Genomic DNA, 15,315 nt, shown 5'->3' on the forward strand with positions numbered 1-15,315 from the left:
TATGATCTCAATAAGGGGAACATTATTCCTCCCACCTCTTTAACACAGCTTCAAATGGATCTACCTTTCTGAGATCAGGTGATTGACCTGCCTACTGCATTAACCTTTAAGAGAAGAGAGTATGGCATGTGCCAACCCAGAAGTACTTTCTACCCTTTACTACAATAAAGTGACCGTTCCATTTATATGCAACAGCTTGATAGTTTTAACTGTTAGGTTTATGCTTGGTGTGGACAAGGTATGGTCCATGCCTCTATTCCCCACATTTTGTTTAGAAGTTTCTTATTGGCTTACTTTTAATGAAAAGTGAGAGAACCTTTGAGCTTTTTTGTTGGTCCCTATGATATGTTTGTCTGTCCTGACACCATGCCTTGATTACATGGCTCTGTAGGAAGACTTCCTCAGATTACTTTGGATATTCTGCATCCTTTCAGTTTTATATAACATTTCAGATATGAGCTGGAGGGACGGTTTCGTGGTTAAGAGCACAAAGTAGTCTTGCAGAGGGCTGGGGTTCAGTTTCCAGTGCCCATGTTGGATGACTTATGACCATCTGTAATACCATTTCCAGGGCATCTGACACCCTCTTCTGACGTCCAAGGATACTTGCTTCCATGTGCACATATCCACACACAGAAACATACATACACATGTGATTTAAAATATTTTTTTTTAATTTTTGGAAGTTTTCTATAAAAATTATTCCCTTATATTTTTAATTGAGACTGTTATGAATTTATAAATATATTTGGTAGAAAAGTAACCTTTCAACAGTGAGCTTATACTTCATTACATGAATGTAGTATTGAAATGGGCCTGGCAGGGAGATAAATATTTTGAAGAAACACTTGTGTACCTTATTTTTGCTTCTAGACTGTTAACAGGATAGAACCCAAGAAATTGGAATTCTTCCCATTCTGGGAAAGGGGCGGGGAGCCTAAAGTGCCTGTTGAAAGGCAAGCAGAAAGTGATTTAGCACTGTTAGACTACCTTACACATGACACAGTCATTGACCAAAATGTGTCAATGGTGAACAGGACCGTGCTGAACCGGGACTGCTTAGATACACTTACCTTCACTTCAGAATGCAGAAGATGGACTTGTGGGGGCAGTGGGGGACATCACTGTATTTCTTGTTCCTCTTCCCAGTGTGGCCACATTGAATGCATCTCCTTTTTCTGCTTTTACTAATAAACGTGGCTGTTCTAATTGACTTACTGAGGATGGATGGCAAATCTGGCTTCTTGACCTCAAGATTGGTAACAGTATAATTCATTTTTAAAGACTTCTATTTACTTTGATAATTTTTAGTTTCTCTTTCTAAATATTATTTCATTGATTCCTATAATATTTTAAATTATGATTCTTAAATTCTTATATAAGTTTCCTTGGTCAATCTGTTTCATTACAAAAGCAGAGAAGAACTGATATACTAAAACATCTGGGAAGACAAATGCTGAGATGAAATTATATAACTACATCATTTTCTTCAGATTTTATGTTCAGAGCATTCATTATTTCATTACCAGCCAGGAGACAGTTTTCTGTGAGGTTTCATGTTACTGTATCTTGTGCACACAAACACAAATCACTCTTTGCTGTGGACTCGCTTTTTAAGGAGACTTAAAGAGTGAAAAGCCATGGCAGATACAGCATCTGAGGAATAAGGATGTTTTGTTTATTATCCCAAATATTAAAGACAATATCTCTCTCTCCCTCTGGGCAGAGTGGGCATGTTCAGCTATTGTTTATTTTAAGAAAATCTAGTTCCCTAGTTTAGAATGCTGTAGTAGAAACTACCTGGCATGCAAATATTCCTGGTTCTTGTGTTACCTTTTGATAACTGGGGCTTGGAGCTCTGACAGGAAAATATAATTAACCCCACTTTTCCTACAAAACAAGTGTCCTTACAGTTTGCCTCATGAGGCTTATGTCTTTTGCCAGCATCTGTGAAGTGTGATAGACTAATTATTAACTTATAAGCAGAACAAATATCATATTTTCAGACTCAGTTCTTGCCAACAACCTTCTTCAGACTGAAAAAGGTCTCTTCTAATTAAAACTTGATGAGAGGCTTTTTTCCTGAATTAATGAATTCTGCCACATGTTTTTTTTTACCTATTGAAAAAAGTGCTTTTTACTTTAAGAATATTTTACTAAGTATATCGAGTTTTGACTGTTAGACGGCTTTGATGTTTCTGGGATATAATCTGTTTATTTACAGTGTGTTATTCAGTTTTTTTCACCCAATGTTTGCTTTGCTAATATCTTGTAAAGCACCTTTTACAGCTATGTTTCTGGGAATTTTTTTTTCTCTTCCTATAGGCTTATTCAAAAGATGTCTTATATGTTTGCATAAGGCTATTCACTATATTTTATTATCATTTGAATATGTGGGAGCTGTTGGCACACATTCCTTTTCATTTCCTGTGCTGTACTCTCTAATCCTCTTGGCGCCAGATGAATCAGTTTTATTAATCTTTGCAACAGATTGAACTTCTGGCTTTTATACCTTTGGTTTTCTGTTTGATTGTTTGTTTTTTCTTTTATCATTTTCTTCCGCTACCTTGAGCTTTTCTCTTTTTGCTTAAATTTTTACTCTGAACACCTCATTAATTCTGACTTTTCTTCTTTTCTAAAGTGAGCATTTAACGTAGAAGTCTCAGGGCTGGATAGAGTTTTCAGTGGACAGGAGTGCCTGCTGCTCTTGCAGAGATGAAGGTTCTGAGCACCCATCTCAGGTGCTTCACAACAGCCTGTTACTCCAGCTCCATGGGATCGGATGCCTCAGTCCTCCAATGCAGCTGCACTCATGTGCATATACCAACATGTGGACATAGACACATAAAAGTAAAATAATCTTCATAGATCTCCATGTAAGCTTTGCTGTGGCATCATTTACAGATGTTGAGGCGCCATATTTTACTTCTCACTCAATTCATAATGGTTTCTTTACCAAGGCTTCATTTAGGTATTTTTGACAATAAAATTGTGTGTATTTACACCATACAGTTCAGTTTTGACATATTTCTTCATAATGAAATGATCAAGTCAGACTCAGACATGCCCCTCACATTACATACTTCCCTGGGTCTTGTGAGAACATTTGATATCACTCTTTTGGCAATCTTAAACTATCCAACTGACTTATTCAAATGAATCACTATTCTTTATAGTAGATCAGCCGAATTAATATATTTATTCAAATTCAAACATTCCAAGAACTTTTAGTTTCTCTTAAGATTTTCTTGACCCATCCACCATCAAGACATCTGTTTTATTTTTTTTTTAATTTGGGTTTTTCCCAGATCTCTTGAAATTGTTCTAAGTTATTGAAATAAAAGTACATACTTTATGACTGCGATAATTTTAAACATCACTCTCATTGCAGCCATGCATTCTTGCTGCTGTTCTTTCTAAGCAGAAAAGTCCAGTATCACATCTTCCTTGCAATTAAATCAACCACTAAACAGTTCTTATCAGTGAAATAATATGAAGCAGTGAAAAGCCATGGTTAAGTCATTTGTCTCTCTGCTCTCCTAAGTGATAATGAGAGTCCAGATAGGAACAATCCTGAATGCCCATGTTACTGCTAAGTAAGTCTTGCCTACCATTCATTTGTAGAACTGTACAAGATGGTGCAATGGCATATATATATATATATATATATATATATATATATATATATATGCCACTATGGTTTGAAGTTGAAGGTTGCAGTTGAATTAAAGTCTAACATATTCTAATTAAAACAGAGAAAGCTTGAATCTGAACTCAAATATTTAAAACTCTGAAACATATCACTTTTTTGTAACATCTTTTCTTTCACTATGGACACAGGTCAGGATGGTTCTAGTAGGAGCCAGAGAGAGAAAAGGTAAAGAAAAACTTACTGAGGTCAAGCTAGACATAAAGGCATTCGTCCACTTACTCGAGAAACAGTTCAAATGCTCAAATGCTTGACATTAGTTATACATAAGAAAAACTACTATAAATAACCACTGGCCCCTCGAGTGTGTGGAGGATGGTAGAAACACTGACAGAGTTGTTCAACATGTTGGCACCTAGGCATCTGGAATGAGTCACAGATCCTGTTATGTAAGTTGGGATCTGTGGTTCAAGGTAATGCTTTGTTGCTGGTTTCCTGTGTGATTACAGGTTAGCTTAGATTAGTTTTCCAGAAAATATGGCCCCTTCAAGGCCTGAGTAAACTTCTGACCTCAATCTGTAGCCTTAGATTGCAAGTATTGGAGACAAAGAACTCAATAACTCCAAGAAGAAAATTCTTCTCTAGCAGAAGGAAGAGGACATGGGCAGAATGATAATTTTAGTCGGGCTTACAAAGTTGGAAGCACCTGCAATGCAGAAAGTTTTAGGGTATGTCTAATTTTCATTTGTGAACAATGGAACTTAAATCCAGAGAAAGTCAAAGGGTTGATTGTATCATTGACATAATAAATGAACAAGCCACCATCAATCCACTGCCACTCTCTGCCACTGAAGTGTATTTGTGTTGATGCGCTTAAATTAAAACAGAGGAATTAAAAGTGAGTTTGCAGAAAACTTTATAGTAATCTAAAAACTCGGTCTTTTTTTTCCTGTCAACCAATATTGATTTTTTTTACACAAATATTGAACATAATAAATTGGGAAGACAGAAATGATTCTTTTCTGCATATGGGCTGTAAAGCACTGATATCTGTAGTACAGTCTCTGAGGGAGCATCTTGTTGGATATCCAGGCTGGTCTGGCTGGCTTAGTTGCATCTCCAGCTGTAGCATCTGGAGACTCTGGCATGAGCAGAACAGTGTCCCTTTCTTTCTTCTCCACCCCTGTCTCCTGGTTCCATGGAAATGATGCTTCTATTGAGCTATAGAGTTTTGACTGTGACTATCCATTGGGGCCTGATAGAATCACCAGTGGTTATACAAGTAAAGGCAATAATTTTCTCTTTCCTTGAATCTAGCAGTGGGAAATAGTTTAGCAGTGAAATAGGACTCACTGAATCCCTCCTCCATCCATCCCTTGTTGATGGGCCCATTCTCTTGGTACACTCAGGGCATTGATCTGCAGTTGAAAATTCATGATTCTACTGTCTGTGAATTGCCCAGAACATGGCATTTCACAGCTCTTTTTCTATGTTGCTACTTTTACATTCTTTCTGCTCACTTCTCTGAGCCTTAGAGAAGATGATATAAATGTCTTATTTAGGGCTAAACTGTCACTTATTCCTGACACCTTTTACAGTCATAAGTCTCTATTTACTGAAGTTCACTGAGAAGAGAGTCTTCTCTGATTAAGCTGAGAGTAGATAATTATCTGTGGGAATAATACCCACAGAAGAAGAGGTTAAATAAATCATCTAAAATTTAAATCATAAAACTACGTTTCCTCACTAGGGTCTATGACCACACTGCACTGTACTTATAGTGTAGGTCTGGATTCAGTCTTGTAGAATAAGCCTCAAATTTAACCAGAGAGCAGTTGGTCACCACAGTTATACAATCTAAGCACATCTCGTCAAGTAAGTTGGGATCATATTTCTTAAGGTTCACACTTGAATAACATGGCTGATGCCTTTTTTTTTTCTCTCAGGAGGGTGCATAGCACCTTCGAGTACTATAACATGTAGCTGGCAAGGAGAAATCTTCTATTAGGAAATAATTTTTAAAAGTATTTGTTCCACATTGTTTTTCTGCATTGGATAGACACAATAATGAATCCTTTCTATTGTTTTCTTCTTTTGGACTTATAGAATTGTCTTATCTTTCATTTTCATTTGTTATAATATAATCTTTATGTCATTTCACACTTATGTTCTTGTTTGGATTTTGCTTCTGAATTAAGCTATTCTTTTTATTTTTAATTTTTTTAATTACTACCTAATTTGAAGTGTTTTTTTTTTTCATGCTAAATCATTGTAAACGTCCATGCCTTTAAAAAAAAATCTATTTATAGATATGTATTTTGGACATGCTTTCTGTTTTTTTTTTCATAAAGGAATTATTCTATTCTTTATTCTTTTTAAAAAATATTTATTTTTTATTTATTTACATTTATGTCCCTACCCCCCCCCAAACCCCCATACCCTGCCAGGCCTCCCCACTCCCTGGAGCCTCAAGTCTCTCAAGGGTTAGGTGTGTCTTCACTCAACTGAGGCCAGACCAGACACTCCTCTGCTGTATGTGTTGGGTGCCTGGGACCAACTACTATATGCCACCTGGTTGGTGGCTCAGGGTCTGAGAGATCTCAGGGGTCCAGGTTAGTTGAGACTGTTGGTCTTCCTTTGGGGTCTCCCTCATTCTCAACTTCTTCCAGCCTTTCCCTAATTCAACCACAGGGGTCCCCGACTTCTGTCCACTGGTTGGGTGTGAATATTTGCATCTGTCTCAATCAGCTGCTTGTTGGCCCTCTCAGAGGGCTGCCATGCTAGGCTCCTGTCTGTAAGGACACCATAGCATCTATAATAGTGTCAGGCTTTGGAGCCTCCTCTTGAGATGGGTCCCAATTTGGGTGGGTCAGAGGCTCTTCTCCATTTTTGTCCCCGCAGTTCTTTTCAACGGGAACTATTCTGGGTCAGAGTTTTTGACTATGGAATGGCAACCTTATCCCTCCACTTGATGTCCTATCTTTTCTACTGGAGGAGGACTCTGCAAGTTCCCTCTCCCCACTGTAGAACACTTCATCTAAGGCCCCTCCCTTTGAGTCCCAAGAGTCTCTCACCTCCCAGGTCTCTGGTACATCTAGTGGTCCCCCACCTCCTGAGGTTGCATATTTTCACTCATTCTGCTGGCTCTCAGGGCTTCACTCCTGCCCCCCTCCCAGTACCTGATCATGTTCCCCCTTTCCCCTCCCTGTCCCCTCTCTCACCCAGGTTACTCCTTCCATCTGCCCTCTGCTTTCTTCTCCCTCTCAAGTGGGATTGAGGCATCCTCACTGGGTTCTGTGGATTGTATCCTGGGTATTTTTGTACTTTTCTAACTAATATTCAGTCATTAGTGAGTACATACCTTTTGGGTCTAAGTTACCTCAGACAGGATAATATTTTCTAGTTCCATCCATTTGCCTGTAAAACTCATGATGTCCTCATTCTTAATAGCTGAGTAGTATTCCATTGTGTAAATGAACCACATTTTCTGTATCCATTATTCCATGGTCGGACAGCTGGGTTGTTTCCAGCTTCTGGCTATCACAAATAAGGCCACTATGAACATAGTGGAGCACATGCCCCTGTGGTTTATTTTGGGTATATGCCCAAGAGTGATATAGCTGGGTCTTCAGGTATATCTATTTCCAATTTTCTGAGAAACCTCCATATTGATCTCCAGAGTGATTGTACCAGTTTGCAATCCCACCAGCAAGAGTCCCCTTCTGTTTCTCTATGCTTCTCTCTTTTTCTCCTCCTTCCTCTCTCCTATATTAAAAATATGGCCAGCCTTATATACTTATTGTCCCTCTTCTACCTTTATATGCTGACTATATATATATATATATATATATATATATATATATATATGACTTATATACAATTGGTATTTTTGTCTGTTTGCCCCTCCTTCCACCTTCCTTCCTTCCTTCTTTCCTCACTTCTTTCCTTCCTTCCTTCCTTCCTCTCTCCCTTCCTCCCTCCCTCCCTCCCTCCCTTCCTTCCTTCCTTCTTTCCTTCTTGTCTGAATTCAAAAACTAAAATAAGGATCAAATATGTCTTCCAAGTGTTGACTTACATCTAAGAGAAATTATAGATTGTGTCCAACTCCCACCTATATTCTTCATTCCAACTATGTTCTGACAAATGTTCAAGTCCTACTTGCTGACATCTTCTCTGGTCACAACCTTGCTTGGCCTCCCTGAGTACAATTTGAAGAGATGATACTTTTCCAGGATTAATCTTCAGCTAACGAGAGTAGATGTATGCAGAACAGATAATGGTCTACCCAAAAAAGATCATAACCTAACTCTTCAAACTGAAGACATTCCCTTAATGGCTACAGATGGTTGGGAGATGTGAATGAATTCTGATCTTTAAAATGGATAGATAGCCTGCACTATCCATGTGGATTCAGTCCTTACTATGGGCCATTGTAAATAGATGAAGGACATCATAGTCACAGGTACACTTGGTAATTAATGCTGGGCTGCTAGCTTTTAGGGTGGATGAAGGAAACAGCTGCTCAGAAATATAGGCGGCTACTAGAAACTGTAAAGGCAGGTATATACGTTCTCATTGGAATCTTCCAGATCCTTCAAACCCTAAAAACTGCTCTAGTAAATAAGGTCTATTTAAAACTCAACTGCGTTTCTCAAACTGAATGGCTATAGCCATAGAAGGACAGAAGGTCTGATGTTACGTGTTTTAAAAGAATTTCTCCAAAATAACTAACAATAGGAGCTAGCTTAGGAGAAAAGACCATTTTAAGAAGTAATTCCCTCCTTACAAATTGACCTCAGCTGGCTCTTACTAAAATGGGAACAAGAGGCTGAGGAGAGCACAGGATTTAGTAAACCTCCACAGCTTAAACATGCATGGAAAGACCTTTGGCAAAGTTTAATACCCTTTATAACAAAAGCCCTGAAGAAAGTAGGAATTGAAGGAACATACTTCAACATAAAGTCTATCTACAATAAGCACATCACATTGCAATCAGGAGAAACTGAAAGCATTACCCCTAAATTTAGTAACAAGACAGGAGTGCCAGCTCTTACTGATACTATTCAATAAAGATGCTATTGGTAGATTCTTAGATTTGATAATCACTTAGAACAACTTAGTGGGATACAAGTTAATGTAGAACAAAAATAATAGTTTCCTTCTTAAAGATATCTACATAAAGATATATAGATTGTCTGTGCCTGTGTGTGTGTGTGTGTGTGTGTGTGTGTGTGCATACATGCACATAGGTGCTCACACAGACCAGAAGTGGGTGTTAGACTCCTTGGAACCAGGTTAACAGGCATTTGTTAGCTATCTGATGTGGTTGCTGGGATCAGAGCTCTGGTTTGCTGACAGAGAAGTAAGTGCTTTTAACAACTGAGTCATCTCTCCGGCTCTGAACCAGTCGTCCTGAACCAGTATATGCCAGAAAGAAACACTGAGAAGGAAGTCAGAACAATAAATTATATTCAAGATAGCCTCAAAACAAAGCACCCGGGAGTAAATTTAACCAGAGGGGTGGGAAGGCTCTCTAATGAAAACAATGAAATGCTGAAGAAAGCAGCTGAAGAAGACACCATGGAATAGTGTTCACAGGTCATCAGAATAATATGGTTTAAATGGTTGCATTATCATAAGTGGAAAAAAAAACAACGCGCTTAATAAAATGGTAAGAAAACTGGATAAGCTACATGCAGAAGAATGGAGCTGTACACAGATATAAACTCAAAGGCTTTAGTGAAAGACTTAAAAACTTTAAAGCTAATTGAGGGAAAGACAAATAAAATACTTCAAGGTGTAGAAATCGGCCATGTCATTCTGAATACGAACCTAATAGTTTAGGAAGCAATAGCATGAGTTAGCAGATGAGATTGCAGCAAACTGAAATGCCTCTGCACCACTGGATGAAGCAATTACCTGAGCAATGGGAGAATACCTTTGCCAGCTATTAATAGTAATCAATTTGATAAGGTAATATATATTTCCAGAATGTATAAAGAATTTAAAAAATTAAGCACCAGAAGAATGAATAGTTCAATAAATTAACGTGCAAATTAACGGAATAGATAGTTACTAAAAGAAGTACCACGGGCCAATCAGCTCAATCAGAATGATTTCTCATCAATAAAGCATCAAACACAGGGGAAGTTGCTGGGTGAAAGGAGTTATGTATACGCTGTAAATTAGTGAAGCTAGTTTAGAAATAATATGGCATTTCCTTAAGAGATTAAAAATGCTCAAGAATAAGACTCATACTTTATTTTTATGTGTTTTCACGTACATGAGTGCACTCATTTTATCTGTTCATACACTCATGGACTGCCAGACTGATCTCATTCCTTGGCTACTGTGAATAGTGTCAAAATAACCATGGATATACAGTTATAATGTTTGATTCTTTGGGGGCACATAACCAGGTGTGGTATAGCTGAATCATATGGAACACACACACACACACACACACACACACACAAACACACACACACACAAATTTTATTGAGCCATGAAGAATTGAAATTATGTCATTTGCAGGAAAGCAGATGGAACAAGAAGCCATGTGATTTGTTTTATATGCAAATCTATACATATGAAAGTAGAACAGGGACTATTTGAGAAGAGGAAAAGAAAATAGCAGGAAGGAACAGGGGAAAGAGGATTATGGGAACTGGCTATGATCAAAGAAAATGATATGTGAAATGTCATAATGAAGCCCATTAATTTTTTAAATTAATATATGTTAAAAAATAAGAAAGACATTCCAGAGCGCACAGGCCTAGCAATTTTGGGAGGGTTAGAAAGTTCCATGCAGTTTTATGGCAGGTTAGTTATTGACCCCATGGGGACTCTGTTTCTCTGATGCCTTTTCCTGACTAGGTATTTGTATGAGCATGTACATGTGCATGCCTGTGTACACATGTGCATGTGCGTGTGTGCGTGCGTGTATGCGTGCATGCGGTGCAGCAAAGTGATGTAGTTAAGTCATGTGTGCTTAGTGACTTTTCGGGATCAGATTTCTAGAAAGCTTCTTTAGTGACTGCTATGCATCACTGAGGGAAAGCATTTTTCTCTTTTGTCTCTTCCACGTAACAACGCGTACGAGGTTCCTGGAATTGAGACCGACCATTCATTTTGGACCATGAAGCACCCTGCTAAAAGGATGAATTTCAGAGTTAAGATGTAGAATCAAAAAGACATAAGGAAGCAAGATTACTGATCAGCAAGGAGTCCCCAGATCAGCCCCATGCTGCTTTTCTCTAAGTCTCTATTTCATTTGTAAGAAACATTTCCACCCCTGTCTAAATTGTCAAGGCTTTGCATTTATTTCAGTAGATACAGCTAACTTTATCCAAGCTAGCACAAAATTCAAATGACACTATGAGGCCAGATTTAGGCTACTTTGAGGGTTCTTTCTTCCACCCTTCTCTACCCACTTTTTCAATCCCCTAATACGAGATAGGAGAGAGAAAAGGATAGAGAAGAAAGAGGATGATGTTATTGTTAGAGCACTTCCTGCTGATTGGGGGCGTTCAGTTCCTTGGGGGGGGGGAAGTTGATCTTCACTGTTAGGATATCTACTTTCTTCTTATTGTTTCTTATTTGCACATGACTTCTTAACAAGCCACGACCAACAGCCACCAACCAACAACCAGCAGCATACCCTGCCTCTTGGGGCCATAGTATATATGTCCTCTGAAAAGTCCCCAGAATTCCAACTGTCACATAATTGCAGAAACTATCTGCTGCTGGAAAAAAAATCATGCACTTGCTAGAGCACGAGACAAATCATAGTCAACTGCTGTGGACAACTTGAAGTAGCCCCATATCCCACACCTAGGATTAAAATGAAAACATATTCTTACAATATTTCTGTGTATTTTTTTAAAAGAAACTAAAAGTCCAAAATTGTCACTACAACACTATCCTAAAGTAATCATGTTATGAATTCTCCATAGGAAGGTTGGCATGAACTGCCTGGTGTCTTCCATACTTTTCAGCTACCTGAGCTTTGCAGATGGTTAGTTAGGTGTTAGAATTTCATACCATCCATGGCATTACCTCATTCCCTCTCTTCCCTCCCTCCCTCTCTTCCTTCCTTCCTTCCTTCCTTCCTTCCTTCCTTCCTTCTTTTCTTTCTTCTCCTTTTTCCTTCCTTGACCCCCCCTTCCTCCTTCCTTCCTTCGTCTTCATTCTAAAAAAATGACTTTTTAATCGAAACACAATTATACCATTTCACCCCTCCCTTTCTTCCTGCCATTTCCTCCCAGCTACCCCCCCCACTAACCTGTCCCAATTCCTTCCTCAAGTTGATAACCTTTTAAAAAATTATTGATACATACATACGCATGTATCTGTATGCACGAATAACACACATACAAACTTTTGAGTCTAGTTTGTTTGTTTGTTTGGTTTGTGTTGTTGTTGTTGTTGTTGTTGTTGGCTGACCTGTTTGCTTTGCGCAACCAAAGAAGGAAACTCATGCCTGTGAAGCATGCGGGTCTCTGAGTTTAAAGCTTGGCACTGTGGGAGGCCTTTGAAGGCTATTGGTGAAAGTGCAGCCTCAGTTGACAGCCCAGGACTGAAGGGGCCATGCAAAGCTGCCAGGCTTGGAACCATGAAGCTAAGTGATCGGATGGATCTCAGAAGAGACTTTGAACTTTGGACTTTTAACATTGTTGGGACTGCTATAGACTATGGGGACTTTGGAAGTTGGGCTTAATGTACATTTTATTATGCTACTGCTAGATATGGCCTCTATAGACTCATATGTTTGAACAAGCTTGTAGGGGCCAGGGAGTGGAATGTGATGGTTTGTATATACTTGACTCAGGGAGTGGCACAATAGGAGGTGTGGCCCTGTTGGAGTAGGTGTGTCACTGTGAGTGGGGTCTTTAAGACCCTCACCCTAGCTGCCTGGAAGCAAGTCTTCCACTAGCAGCCTTCAGATGAAGATATAAAACTCTCAGCTCCTCCTATACCTTGCCTGCATGGATGCATCCATGTTCCTGTTTGGATGATACTGCACTGAATCTCTGAACCTGTAAACCAGCCCCAATTGAATGCTGTCTAAGACTTGCCTTTGTCATGGTGTCTGTTCATAGCAGTAAAACCCTAACTGAGACTATATATTTAATACTTCTTGATTACAGATCATCCAGAGAAGTTAGAAGCAACAGAAATTGATAGATATATCTACTTCTTAAACAACAACAACAACAACAAAACTTTTGTAAATCAAAACTTATTTGATTTTTAAAATCAAAAGCAAACCGTACTGGGTATCAAGAATATTTTTAATGTTCTTATCTTCAACCTATTTGGGGGATTCTATTTTGGGGAAGTCGCCCAAAATACAGAAGAAAATGCTTATGTCAAACATTAGAAAAATATAATGTCTTACATAGAGAAAAAAATCTTTGGATCATAATATGTCCAGCTATTCACATCTGCACCCATGGAGAGCATGTTTTCCTTTAGAAAGGCCTGTGGCAAGGGTAGGAGAGCAATCTGAGAAGGCAGCTGAGCAGGTGTAATCTGCAGGGAGTGAAGGAGCATGCTACCCAAACCTGGGCTTGCTGAGTCTCCTTGCACTGCATTTGTGTTGGTGACTTGGGTAGATGGTTACAGGTGTTTGTTGGTACTGATTGTAATTAACACCAAAGGGATAAACATGGCTGAGGCTCAACCAGGGAACACTGCTCTTGTCTCTGCCAAGTGTTAAAATATGCGGAGTTGGATTTCTGAACTGGTTAGCTGAACAACAGTTGCTGCTCTGAGGCCTTGTGTAGTCCCTGCTTCCTCGGCTTCCCTGGGCCCTTTCTTTGGAGCTTCATTATGATTATCCTCTTTGTTGAGCGACTAAAATGCCCTGCTTTCAGCTTCCAGGAAGCTGTTCTAGTACTCTGGGTTTCATGTGATCTCACAAAGGCATCTATTATACCTTAATGTATATTTATCACCACTACCCCCATACTCTTTCAGAGTGAATGATCAAACTCTTTGATCTTCCTGTGTGCTGCAAAAACAAACACACAAGCAGATAGACAAACACCAAACTGCCCAATCAAAACAAAACAGATCAACCAACCAACCAAAAAGCCCCCTCCATTTCATTTTGCACTGAATTATTGTCATTTGCATATTCCTTGTCTTATTGTTAAGCCCTGTAGTAGTTGGAGATGTGGCTCAGTTGGTAGAGTACTCACATAACATTCCAGAAACTCTGGGTTTGACCCCTATAAATAAGGCACAGTGGTCCATGCTTGTAACCCTGGCACTCTGGAGGCAGAAGCAGAGAGAATCAGAAATTCAAGGTCATCCTTAGCAGCATAGTGAGTTTGGGGACAGCCTGGGCTATATGAGTCCCAGCATAAAAATAAAATAAAATAAAAATAAGAGAATCCCATGCCAATACAAATGTGATAGTATGCATAATATGTTTCTGAAATGCACATTTTCACTTTCTTTTGTTAAGTTCCCACCATGCCCCTAGATACCTTATTTTTATGGTTAAAAAATTATAAACTCTCCACATTTCTGTTTTAATGTCTGTTTTCCATATAGGCTAATATTTGGTTTATCCTAAATAATTGATTTAATCATATATATATATATATATATATATATATATATATATATATATATATATATATATACTAACTAGCTTTAATACTATCCTACCTCCTATAAAACAGATGCCTGTTGTAAAAAATGTTACCTGTTGAGCAAAGAATGAAGGGACATTGAATGAAATATTGTATGCTGGATATTAGCATGATAGCTCAATATCACTGCACAGAGAGATGCCAAGACAGGGTCACAAATGCAAAGATTTTATCAGAGGGAAATTCCTGTGTGGAAGAAATGGGAAGTGGGAGGACTAGCCAATAACAGGGCAAGTTAATTTGAGACAAAGAAAAGTAGGAAGTACTGTGAGCATAGGGATCCAAGATCACTATGCAAAACAGCCTTGTTAAGTCTTCCAGGAATGAGCTGGCTTAGGCATCTTTGTTGTGTTTAGCACAAGGGCTATGATGAGCTGTCAGGGTCCAGAGACTGGCACCCCTTGCTTAATTACCATCCTTATCATTGCTACATTTTCCCCTCTCTTCTCCTCCTCTTCTCCTCTTCTCCTCTTCTCCTCTTCTTCATTTTTTGTTCTTCTTCCTCCACCTCCTCCTCCTCCTTCCTCCTCCTCCTCCTTCTTCCTCCACCTCTTCCTCTTTCTTTTCCTGAGACAGTCTTGTTATGCAGTCCAGGCAGGCCTTGAACTTAGAGTCTCTTGCCTCAACACCCCAAGTACTGGGATTACAGGTCTGTACCACCAATCCAGGCTTCAGTTTCTTTTAGGCCAACAGTAAGATATACTCTTACTTTAGAAAGTAAGTGACGTTGTTGAAGAATCTACAACTCTGACTGTGAAGTTTGACGTATTGTACACAAATTTACGAAACTTTATATTTGACTGAAAAGGACTTCTGAAACAAAAATTGAGTATACTCTTTTGTTATATTTGAACCAGTCCTGTGAAAACTTTCTTCTGCGAGGTTCTCCTCACTGAATAATTTTCATGGTGTATTAGTCAGGGTTCTCTAGAGTCACAGAACTTGCAGATAGTCTCTATATAGTAAAGGAATTTATTGATGACTTACAGTCTGCAGTCCAAA

The sequence above is a fragment of the Mus pahari genome, chromosome 12, assembly GCF_900095145.1.
Source record: "Mus pahari chromosome 12, PAHARI_EIJ_v1.1, whole genome shotgun sequence".
NCBI lineage: Eukaryota > Metazoa > Chordata > Mammalia > Rodentia > Muridae > Mus > Mus pahari.